Source organism: Arvicola amphibius, chromosome 8 (assembly GCF_903992535.2).
Source record: "Arvicola amphibius chromosome 8, mArvAmp1.2, whole genome shotgun sequence".
NCBI lineage: Eukaryota > Metazoa > Chordata > Mammalia > Rodentia > Cricetidae > Arvicola > Arvicola amphibius.
This window is the reverse complement of record NC_052054.1, coordinates 50,292,011-50,304,374: the sequence shown is the minus strand read 5'-3', so window position 1 is coordinate 50,304,374 and position 12,364 is coordinate 50,292,011. Positions and strand designations below refer to the sequence as shown.

Sequence of the window (12,364 nt, the reverse complement as noted above, 5' to 3'; positions counted from 1 at the left end):
AGTGTCCACTTTCTGAGGAAGCGAATGTGCTCACTCCTCTTATCTTATTTCCTTCCAAATTGCACATGTGAAAAACATTGTCAATAAGACCACCACGGTAAGTCAATGACTCCTGTACTCAAGTGCGAGTTCTGTTTCTGCCCTTGTGACTCTACTTTGGGAAGATTAAGGTGAAATCTCAAACACGGTTGCAGTTGCAAGCATCTTATCAGTTATTTGTAGGTAAGATAACTTAAGGGAGAGGAGAAAAGTTCAAGAGTGATTTTTTTTTATATGTTGGACATAGGTCTAGAAAGCATAGTTCTAGAGATTTCATCAGGAGAATTTAGAGCACCAAATAAAAGCTCTCTCCTTGTTTGTCTCTCTCTGCATCTGTTTGTCTGTCTCTATTTTTATATGTATGTGTGATGTATTGGAATAAAAGATCAAGAAAAGATGAAGATGAAGGAGAAGAGAGGAAGTCATCACATATAAATACTTCTAAAATGACATCTTTTAAGATATGAAATATTGAAAATACAATTTGCATCTTCTGTTTCTGTCTATCTAAACATGAAATGACTACTTGAAAAATTGTATTGAAAATCTGTTCATTCACAAAAATAATTATTACCAGTATTATGTGTGGATATATGTAAACATAGCATAACTGCTCTTTTTTTTAAAGCATTTAAATGCCTGGCCTTACACCCACTCACTCTCCCCCAACAGGATGACAGTAAATTTCTGTTTAGTAGATAGAGCAGTGGGTGGGAAATAAACTTAATTTTACTATTTTATTTCATTTAATGGAGAAAATAAATAAAAATAAATTTGACCAGCCATTTGCATGGTTCCATGGGTGGTGTCTGATTTATTATTTTCTATTAAAGTTACACACACACACACAATGTACACACACGTGCATGCACATTCATGCACACATGCATGCACACACACACACACACTTTCCAACATGACAAGAAAAAACCCCCACAAATATTAGTCTTAAACAGTATTCACATATTAATAAAATCAAAGTTAATAAGTTTTGGGGTTTAAGAAGTATATTATGAAAAGGAGTAATTGAGCTTATAAAGTGTTTTGTCAATAAATGGGTCATTTGTAGAGCGACAATACCATCTTTAAAAATGTTCTCATTTCTCAGCCAGGTTGTGGTGGCACACACTTTTAATTCCAGCACTCAGGAGGAAGAAGCAGGTGCATTTATGAGTCAGAGGCTGTTCCCATTTCTCACTATTTGTCACTCCGCCCATTCGTTACACTGATATTTTAATTGTGTGTTAGTAATTACTTCTGGTTTTATTGCTTCAGTGATTAGTGTTGCCTGGTAACTCAGAAGGTGTATATGTCTGCTTCCACTAGTTAGGACGTAGTTCTTTCCTTATAATGCTTTGGTTTGAATTTACAAGTAGAAACTGTGCAGAAGACATCGTAATTTGACAGTCCAGCATTTATTTATTTGTACCTCACCTCCAGCCAACAGTAAGCCTGAATTTCTCATAGGATAGAAGTGTACTCAGCCAAAAAGTTCATTTTCCTGGCTTCCACTGTAGCTGCTGTTAGATGTGTGATCTAGTTTTAGACAACAAAACTAAGTGGAAGTCAGGGAGTAGTGATTGGAGAAAGCAATTTGAAGGCGGGAATCTTAAGAGACAAAAATCCTTTCCCTCCTTCCTGTCGTGGCCGCCATCAGAGAGCAGCAGCCATGGGCCTGCGCTACCCCATGGCCGTGGGCCTCAACAAGGGCCACAAGGTGATGAAGAACGTAAGCCAGCCGAGGCACAGTCGGCGGTGCGGGCGCCTCACAAAGCACACCAAGTTCGTGCGGGACATGATCCGGGAGGTGTGCGGCTTCGCGCCCTAGGAGCGGCGCGCCATGGAGCTGCTCAAGGTGTCCAAGGACAAGCGTGCGCTCAAGTTCATCAAGAAGCGGGTGGGCTGAGGAGAGGGAGCCTGAAAAGGCCAGTTCCTATAGCCATACTGATGAATTTCTTGCATATCACCATAGAACCTCCACCTGACGATAGATGAAGAAAATGACAGAGCCCCACATTGGAGCACCGGACTGAGCTCCCAAGGTCCTGATGAGGAGCAGAAGGAGAGAGAACATGAGAAAGAAAGTCAGGACCGTGAGGGAACCTCCAGCTGGCGACAGATGGGGAAGTCGACTGAGCCCCACATTGGAGCGCTGGACTGAGCTCCCAAGGTCCTGATGAGGAGTAGAAGGAGCGAGAACATGAGGGAGAAAGTCAGGAACGAGAGGGGTGCGTTCACTCATGGAGACGGTGGGACAGAACTAATGGGAGATCACCAACTCCAGTTGGAATGGGACTGATGGATCATGCGACCAAACCCGTCTCTCTGAATGTGGCCAACAGCGGGGGCTGACTGAGAAGCAAAGGACAATGGCTCTGGGCTCTGATTGTTCTTCATGGACGGGCTCTGTGGGAGCCTTCTCAGCTTGGTCGATCACCTTCCTGGACCTGGGGGGAGTTGGGAGGACCTTGGTCTTAGCATAGAGTGGGGAACCCTGATGGCTCCTTGGCCTTGAGAGGGAGGGAGGGAGGTATGGGTGGAGGGGAGGGGAGGGAAGGGGGAGAAGGAGGGGAGGGAAGGGGGAGGAGGAGGGGAGGGAGGGGGGAGGAGGAGGGAAGGAGATGGAAATGTTTTAAATATAAAAAAAATAAACCATGAAGGAAAAAAAAAAAAAAGAAGCGGGTGGGCACGCACATACGCGCCAAGAGGAAGCGGGAGGAGCTGAGCAACGTGCTGGCGGCCATGAGGAAGGCGGCGGCCAAGAAGGACTGATCCCCTCCCCGTTCTCAATAAACATTGCTGTGGCGCAAAAAAAAAAAAAAAAATCCTTTCCTTCCTCTCTTCTTTTTAGAATGTGATCTTCATGCTCATAGGAGACATAGAAGGACTGATACAAGACTAGCCTAAGCTAAAATAGATCATAATCAAAAACATATAAATACCACAAGACAGAGTAAGATGAAACAAGAAAGCATTTCTGATAGTCTTAAACAGACATTCATTGACATCCCTTCAGAAACATCAGACATTGTTGCTTGCTTTAGGGGGATAAGTGTGGGACCACTCTCCTTGAAACATCAGACACTGTTGCTTGCTTTAGGTGAATGAGTATAGAACCACTCTCCTTGAAACATCAGACATCGCTGCTTGCTTTAGGTGGATGAGTGTGGGACCACTCTCCTATCGCAACCTTTACAATGATCAGCTATAATGGAGGATATAAACAAGTGGTGAGTGCTACAAAGACAGTGGCTCCCTGTGAAGACGACACACAGCCATGGGTGTGCAAAGCTTAGTGGGAAGGAGGACAGCATCATATCAAAGTGTGTCGGTGATGACATTCTGGGAGAGAGGATGCTTTGCTTATGCTGCCAGGAGAAAGTAAGTGTTGGCCTGGCTTAAAAGAGAAGAGTCGTTCTTGCCAAATACGTCTCTATCTCCTTAACAAACACATAAAGCTAGAGAAGTGGACTGAATTGGCGAGGGCTTCCATGAGCTTAGTGAAGCTGTAACAGAGTTAGTATTTGAGACAGACAGGTCTAAGGAGATTCAAAGGGAAGGCCAGAAAGAACACTGACCCATGATGGTAATCCAACATGCAATTCTGAGTGTCTAATCTATGTCAAGCATTGTTCTAAGGCCTGAATTACAAAGGGTATAAGATTTTATAGCATGGTATTAAATATAATTCATTCATCTAAAAGTTCTCCTAGAGAGTTCTGAGCCCAAATTAGTGAGAGTTCTGAGTCACTGAGTTGCGATGAGAGAGCAAGCACAGGAAACCACTTAGCAACCGTACTCTTTTTTTTCTCTTGAAACCCCCAAAAGGAAGTCAAGTCAATAATTGAGTACTTTCAATGCTGTAAACAGACTGTGCTTTCATTTCCAGGCTTCTCAGACCTGAATAATGACACAGAAACTATATTAATTACAGCACTAATTGATCAATGGCTCACACATATTCCTAGCTAGCTCTTACATCTTGAATTAACACATTTCTAATACTCTATGTATCACCACAAGTCTGTGGCTTACTGGTAATGTTCTGGCATCTTTCTCCTTTGGCAGCTTCATAGCACCGCCTTGACTCTACCTACTCTTTGTCTATGTCTCTGTTCAGATTTTCCACCTGGCTTTACACTGCTAAGCCATTGAAGCCATTGGCTGAAACAACTTTATTCATCAATCAATAAAAGCAACACATATGCAGAATGACATCCCACGTCATCTCCCCATTTCTGTCTAATTAAAAAGAATGCTTTAACTTTAACATATTAAGCAAACAGTTATTAAGAATTATAGTTACAGTACTTAGTCCATTTACATTTGGCAAGTTAAGAAAAATACTCTATCATCTGTCCTATCTTTGTGAGTCTAAAGTTGTATATCTAATTTATCTCTTATAACTAAGGAAAGCTATAGTTATAACTATCTAGTCTTTAACTGCATCAAAGACCCCAGAAGGATACAATATTACCTAAGAAAATAGAAAGTGCATTGTAAACAAATTCCAAAGTTCTGTAATTGACAGACTCATCTCATTACCTGGGTAGTCACCTAAAGTTCTTTTGTAACATTGGGGCATCCGTCATCAGCCTATAGGCTCATAATATCTGGCAGAATTTTCAGTGAAGCAGGAAAGTTGAAGATCTGTTCTGCCTTGTACTGACAACGTTTATCAGTTGTTTTCTTCTGTATCCTGCAGAATGTTTGGCAGTTTCTTCTGTGAAGCAGGAGCCCTGAAGGATTATATCATCTTTTGGAAAGTCCAGCAGACAGTTTTATGTGAGTCCTGCATGTCTAGTTCATAAAGCATACCATCAAGCAGTCCATGTAAGAGCATTTTCTTGTCCAAATGGTTAGCCTTCTCATATTAAAGGAAAATTCCATAATGAGCTTTTTCAATACCCAGCTACCTCTCTGAAGTAATTGGTGCTGCCAGAAGCAGACATGTCTTACTGTTGAGAAAAGTCTAAGTTCTTAAAACCTTTTAAATGCCATATTCTGTTGCGGGAGCTCCTTCTGCCCCTTCAGCTAATAGCTGCTGAGATACCAGCCCATTGGGGCATGGTCTCTCTTTTTAAAAATGCAGCCACTTCCCTGCGCTCGCTCTCTGGCTTCCAGCTATGCTTCCGGTGACTAGGCTCCCTTCCTGATTGTGCAGAGTGCTGTTGTCTGGGGCAGTGATCTGTAAGTTTTTCCCATTTCAAATAAATAACCATTCCACTAATCATAATTCCAACTGGTGTGGGATTGTTTGTGATTTACACCATCATCAGGCACCCGAACGTTGGTTTTAGGACCCCTCCTTCCCCCACTTGGCTGCCTGCCAGCTCGCTGTGGAGCCCTCCCTCCCTCAGCCGCCTCAGCTCCGCAACAGCGCCACTGGCTGGATAATAGGTAGTATGACAGTTTTCGTTTCCAATGCAAATTTTACTGTTTTGTTTATTAATACAATGGATTATATCATATAAGGTTTATATGATTATGGGGATACCTTAATTTGCTTGTTACTAGGTTTCACTTTTATTTTCCATATTCTATCATTAAGGAAGAATAAGGCACTCGTAAGAACGATAGAATCTCTATGGACTAATAATGAACAATTAGTTGAAAGGATTAAAATTATTGAAAATCAGAGGTTATCTGAACAAGTGGATACTATGATAGACAAAATTCACTACATATCCAAGGGTACTAGGAATTTACCTGAAAGGGTTCAGGCTGTTGAATTTGATGTTCAGACGTTATCACAAAGTTTTGATAAGGTAACAGATGGAATGTACCTCCAAGATGGGAATCTACATGATATACAAGAAAAGTTTAAGGAGGACATGTTATCTTAGAAGGAAAAAATTAAAACTTTGGAAACACAGGTACAGAATAGGGACCAAAAAATTGATACTTTACTGAAATCACTAGAAACACATACAGGTCAGGAGATTTCTCAGGTGTCCTTCCTTGATCAAACCTCATTTTTCTTAACTCAGAATGAATCCACAGCCTCTCATTTTCAGCAGAAACAAAAGGAAAACCTCTTCTCCAAAGTAACATATCTTTTGACTTCAATTTTGAAGTCAAGCTATTTTCAAAATACCTATCTTGGATTAATTCAGCAGCATTTGTAAACAAATATTCTTTAACAGTGGTTGCTTCTTTCTAAAAATTCAAACATTTAAAAGAGAACATAATAACATACAGTATCCATATTCTCTGTGTGTTCTCCATCTTTATATGACTTTATTTTAAACTCTAATTTCTTTCATTTTTATTTTTAATTTTTGAGACAGGATTTCTCTGTATATCTTTGGCTGTCCTGGAACTCACTCTGTAAGCCAGGCTGTCCTTGAACTCACAGTGATCTGCCTGCCTCTGCCTCCCAAGTGTTGAGATTAAAGGTGTGTGCCACCACATTTTGAAATCACAGAGATCCATTGGCCTCCCCAGTGTTGGGATTAAAGGTGTGAACCACCACACTCAACTACTCCTTTTCTATTTTCTTTTAAGGTCTTTAACCTTTGTCTTTTCTCTCCCAATCCTGCATATGTTTTTTAAACACACTGTAAACCATTTAGGGGTGTTCTTCATTTGAATCTATCTTTACTGTATATCTCTCTTTTTCTGATTACATGAGTCTTTAATTGGCTAATCCATATGGCTAGGATTAAAGCTGAGGCTTTGACAGCTGGATACAGCCCATTTCTTAGCTTTTTTTCTGAGAGTCTAGCTTCATGGCAGAGGTACTGGCCATAGCCATGTTTATCGCCACAACTCTATGGTGTTTCAAGGTCCCTGCCACCACCAAAAAGCATGTGGTCAGCTTTTCATCAATACCATTTAAGTGTTTCATGACAGGATCTCCTAAAAGAGATACAAGGTTTTGCAGCTAAAGGTGAGTCAGGAAGCCTCTATTAAATGAGAGCGCTTGCCTCTAGCAAGCAGTCAACCCGAGAAATAGCTGCTATCAATAAGCCATGCATAACTCTATTCTTTTCTGTATGGAATTATTTCCCAAGCTCTTTCAGGCTTCATGTGAATATAGTAGTCCACATGGGCACCATTCTGTTGACTGAGGTTTTCTATCCTGCCTGGTTCCTGCAGTCGTTACATCCCAAAGAAATCACACAGAAGTCTATATTAATTATAAACTGATTGGCCTAGTCTTGTTTAACGTATTATGTTTATACAAGAGTTTAAGGTATAAACATAATACCTTAAACAAGAGTAGAAATATACATACAGCAAAATTGACCTTAAAGATATATCAGTAAACCAAAATGAATACCAATGTAAAGTATTCATTTCTATATCAAATCCTCTTTTTTCTTTAGAAATACCTTGACTATGACTATTAACCATTTATAGTCAACCTCCTTTAAATGAAAACAAACATTTACAAACAATATTTTGTAATTTGGGCATAGTTTTTTAGACTACTTCCTGCTATTTGGAGGCACTGTTTAGGTCTTTCATGGGGTATCCTGTGTGGTTGGTTCATCTCAGCCAGCAGTTCTGAAGCTGTCATGGATGTTGGACCATCTGGGCAATCACTTCAGGGGGTCTTGTTTGATCAAACTGTAGGGGCGTGATCTATCAGCAGTTAGAATTAACCAGACTAGCTCTAATATAAAATATTCAGCTTTAATAAAGGGATGAAGGCGAACTTACAAAACCTGTGTTCCAGCAATTCAGAAGCACAGGAAAACAAAGAGGAGGAAACAAACGCACATGGGTGTTTTATGTGTTTCTTTGGCCCAAGGGGAACACGCCCAAAACTGAATGTGATTGGCTGAGGTTCCCCATCATCGCCCCCTTTTTACTAAATAAGACAGAACCAAACCAAATACAACTATACAATAGGAACAAATAATAAATAAAAAATACAAACAACAAACAATATTAAGCAAGAAACATATAACAAAAGTTTTACTAAGCATTCTATTTCAAGGAGCCTAAATAATGTAGAGGGCAACTACAATTATCTAATCTCCAACTCCATGAAAGATCCGAGAAGGGAAATAATATTACTTGAGCAACCAGGAAGTACAAACGAGATACTTCCAAAATGTGCTACAAATGACAGAGACAACTGACTACCTGGGCAATCACCCAAAGTCTCGTTTGCAATGTTGAGTCAACCAACTTTGGTTAAGGCCTAACATAACTGCCATACCATTTTCAAAGGCAAGGAACTTTTTTTTTTTTTTAGAACTATCCTACCCTGTCTTGGCAAGATAAGACAATCCTGTTTTTATCCATTTACTGATACTCTGAAACTCTGTCAGTGGTCGAGGTATGGGCTTTTTCTTTGCACAAAGGCCAGTTCTGCCAAGAAGACAAGCTCCCAGTGGAGTGTCTTTGGTGCTCAACGTTCTCTCGGGAGTAGAGTGGTGTTGCCAGGAGTGATTGTGTCTCGTAAGCATGGAATTCTAAGTTAGATTAAAGGCCATTTCTACAACTCTTTGAAGAGGTTGAAGATTATACTATCTATACTAAATATAATCTCTATATATCTAAAGAACCTGATTGAAGTCCCTCGCCGAAATTGGAACTGACCTATCATGCCTCACCTGGATAATTGCCTTTCTCTAGAGTATGCTTTTGGAGTGTCGGGAGCTATTTTGTGTAGGCTATGGGTCCTCAGGCTTCTGTTGCAGACACCTTTTCCACTGAGACATCTCCCAGCTCCTGCTGTCACTCTCAGTAGTGACTTCTTTCTGACCCATGTTAGCCCTTCACTTCTGATTAAAGTTTCTTTGCCACTCTGCAACCTGGGTGAGCTTTTGTTTCAATTCCTGAGTAAGAGGTCAAGGATCTGAAAGCTTCCAACCTAGGTTCATAGTAAAGTTTCTTTATTTTTTTGCCATATCACAGTTTCCCTACAGACTACTAGCTTCTAGTCAGCTGGTTTATAATTGTGTGAAGCCTCACATGAATGCTCAAATGACTTTAAACCTCTGTTGCCATAAAGAGTCTCCTAATTCATCCTCTTGGGATTGATATACTTTAAAAAGTGATGGACAATCCCATGTCCCTGTGTTTTGGAATATTATTTTAACTAGGCAAAAATGAGTTAATTTGTTTACGTTGCAGAATATTATTTCCACTGTATAAAGGTGTGTTCTTTCGTTTATGCTGCATTTAATTATGTACAGATGCATTGCATTTGTTTCACCTTGCCTACTTAAGGCACCTGATTGGTCTAATAAAAAGCTGAATGGTCAATAGCTAGGCAGAGAAAGCATAAGCAGGATTGGCAGGGAGAGAGAATAAAAGGAGGAGAAAGAAATAACAAAAAAGGAGGAGGAGAGAATAAGGGAGATCCCTCTTTCCTTCCCTGTTCAAGAAGTGCATTGGAATACACAGAGCAGAATTCCATACAACCTTCTACTTTATAGAAAGTAAATACTTAAAAAAACTTCAGGCTTTATCATTAATAATAAAGTGATTACAAATGTCTTACAATTAACGGTTTGTGTAGAATATTAATAAGTTAAGGTTTAGAGAGGCTTGATTGTTAAAAGTTTACAATAATTTAATATGGTAAGCAAATATCAAGCAGGAAAAAGGGGTACTTCAAAAGGGAATAAAGTCTTTCAAACTTTTTCCTTTTTTTAATTCTGCACTCCTCATCTGGCAGTTCCTGAAATTGAAATCATTTGGACAGTGATATGCACAGTAGCTTTCTTTGTGGACTGTACAATCACTTTACGTTTCCTATCCCTACCCCCACACCTGCTTTTGTTCCATCCATCAGAAGCATGCAACATTGAGGCAATCTTGGGATGGGATGAACAGAAATCAATGATTAACATTGTGATGTATCTTGAGCTTGATATCGAGGTTCTAAGATAAGACTCTGTTATGTGGCTTTCCCGCACAGTTTGAGAAACAAAATTGGGAGGGTAGGGGAAATTCTGTTTCATAGTTTGGTTCATAATACTTGTGTATATCTCTCTGAATAGTGGGTTCATGCTTTTTAACGTGGTGACAACCTTAAGGATGACAAGTCGACTTTGTAGTTAAATGGGTATTAGGTGTCAGTTGTTTAGCTCAGCCTTCTCCATTTCTTTACCCAAATGTGACCTTGTATCTTTTTTTGAGCAGCTATCTAATACCTCTGCGTGGGGAAAGCTCCTGGACATTGTAGGACATGGTAAGACTTGGAGTTACTCTTTTTGCAACATTGAGTCACTGGATGGTTTTTGAGCAAGTAGCAGCAATCCAGCTCACATCTCAATTGGATCATTCCTTTACTGTTTTCAGATTATTCTTTGGTGGGGGACAAGAACATGGGCAACAGCAGAGAGAGGGAGGCCAATTGGGAGGTTTGTCCGGGATGTTACACAGGAGCTGGTGTGCTCTGTCATATGCTAATCTTCCATGTAGGTGCTTAAGCTCATTGTACAAAGAGAAGACACAACTTGTAGAACTTCAAGTCAGTGAGGATTTGTGGAGAGAGAATCAAAGATGAGACAACAGTAGCCATCAAGCATTAGCTTCTCTCAAACCTTAACTGTGAATTCATCAGACACAGACACACAATGAGTAAATATGAACCCAATACTATTAGGACATCCGGATTCTCTGCCCCTGATTGGGAAGTCTGACTTGGACAAACTGAAATTGTTAGACTGAGTTTTTTTGCTTTTCTTCTAGTGTTTTTACACAGAAACTAAAAATGTGCAGACAAACAAAGAAGCGTTTTTATGAAAATATTTTATGTAAGTAAATTTTAAATAGGATGTGATTGTATGTAAGGATTTTTTTGCTATCCTTAGCTTTTAAATCTAAGAACATGTTAGCAAACTACAAAAGGAGCTCAGACTTAAATATTTGATTTATGTAAAATAATTTGGATGAATAGGACCACAGTAAAATTAGGTATCCTTTGCACTTCATTTTCAAGTAAAAAGATAAATTTCATGCCTCTGTGACCTTCCTCATATGTAGTTTTACACACAAGGCACTAATGAGATATTTCTGTTCTTCTTTTACAGTTTTGCTGTGAACCTAAAATAGTTCTAACTAATAGTCATTAAAGGAAGATACATTTCACTGTTCATTGGTATTAAGTTGAAATTGTTGAATGGAAATATATTTTTGAAGTTTCTTGGAAAGGAATGGATCTCACATCTAAGGTGATTCTGTCAGTACACGTAGGTCAAAGTCTAAAGCAGAGACTTCAGGTATAGATCTCGCTTGGCCTCATGAAGAGATTTATTAGTGACGACTGTCAACCAGAACACGTGAAACATCCAGGCTCTATGTAAACACAGTTCTCTGGTTGTGAACAAAGTTAACTGTGAATGCCTTGAATCCTGCCTGTGAAGGGGTGAAGTGAGACAATGGGGACCTCAGTATGATGGAGATGTGTTCCTTCAGAAGTCCTTCATGCTGCTGCCTTTGCTGCATTATTGGGTAGTGAGATTTGTTTCTTTATAGGATTTGATCAACTGTCAACCACAACTGTCTTCCTTTTTTGGAAAAATATAGTCTTTTTTCATAAATTAACTAAACCTTTTCTTTCCTTTTCATAGCCACCTATTTTTTTTCTTTTCAAGTCACTCATCTTGAATCCACACGGTGCCTAGATTCTCCCTATCTGCTTTCTTGGGTCGCTTCACAATCTTCGTTATCTTTGATCATTCTGTAGGTGGAAAATGTCTGTGTTTTCTGGAAGGGCAACTTCCATGTAAGTGAGGGTGTTCTTAATACTTGCCACTTCCCTCCTCTCTTGGTTTCTTTTCCTGTTGCTGTGGTAAAATTAACTTGACAAAAGTAACCCAGAAAGAGGCTTAATTTTGACTCACAGTTCAAGGACAGAGTCCATCCTGATAGAGAAGGTGTAATGGTGGGTGTTGGCAACAGCTGATTGCATTGCATGCACAGTTAAGAAGTAGAGAGCAAGGAATGTCTATGTTCAGTTTGCTTTCTCTCTTCCACGTAGTGCAGGACCCAAACTCAGGAAATCATACCTACTTTAGGCATGGGTTTTCCCACTTTAATTAGCTTCATTAACATAACCCTTCCCGGACTGGCCCAGAGTCTAAACAATCTCTCACAAGTATGCCTGTTTCTTAGGTGATTCCTGGTTGTCAAGGTAATAGCATTAACCTTCACACCTACTGTCATTCCTCCTTCTCCTCTCTGCTCTGTTGTTCTAGGCAGAATCTTATTCTTAGCTGATTCTAATCATGTGATGTCTCTTTTATCACAGTGTATTGGAATTTATAATAGAACATACTTCAAGACATGGGGGCACCAATAGTCTCCAATGTTTGAAAAAAATGTTGCTATTTATAAGAGTGAAAGAATAGATGGT

General features: G+C 39.7%; 1 pseudogene; it reads left to right on the top strand.

The window, feature by feature from the left end:
* The first annotated feature begins 1,708 nt into the window (after positions 1–1,708).
* LOC119821476 lies at positions 1,709–2,858 on the top strand (annotated as a pseudogene).
* Positions 2,859–12,364: the final 9,506 nt, after the last annotated feature.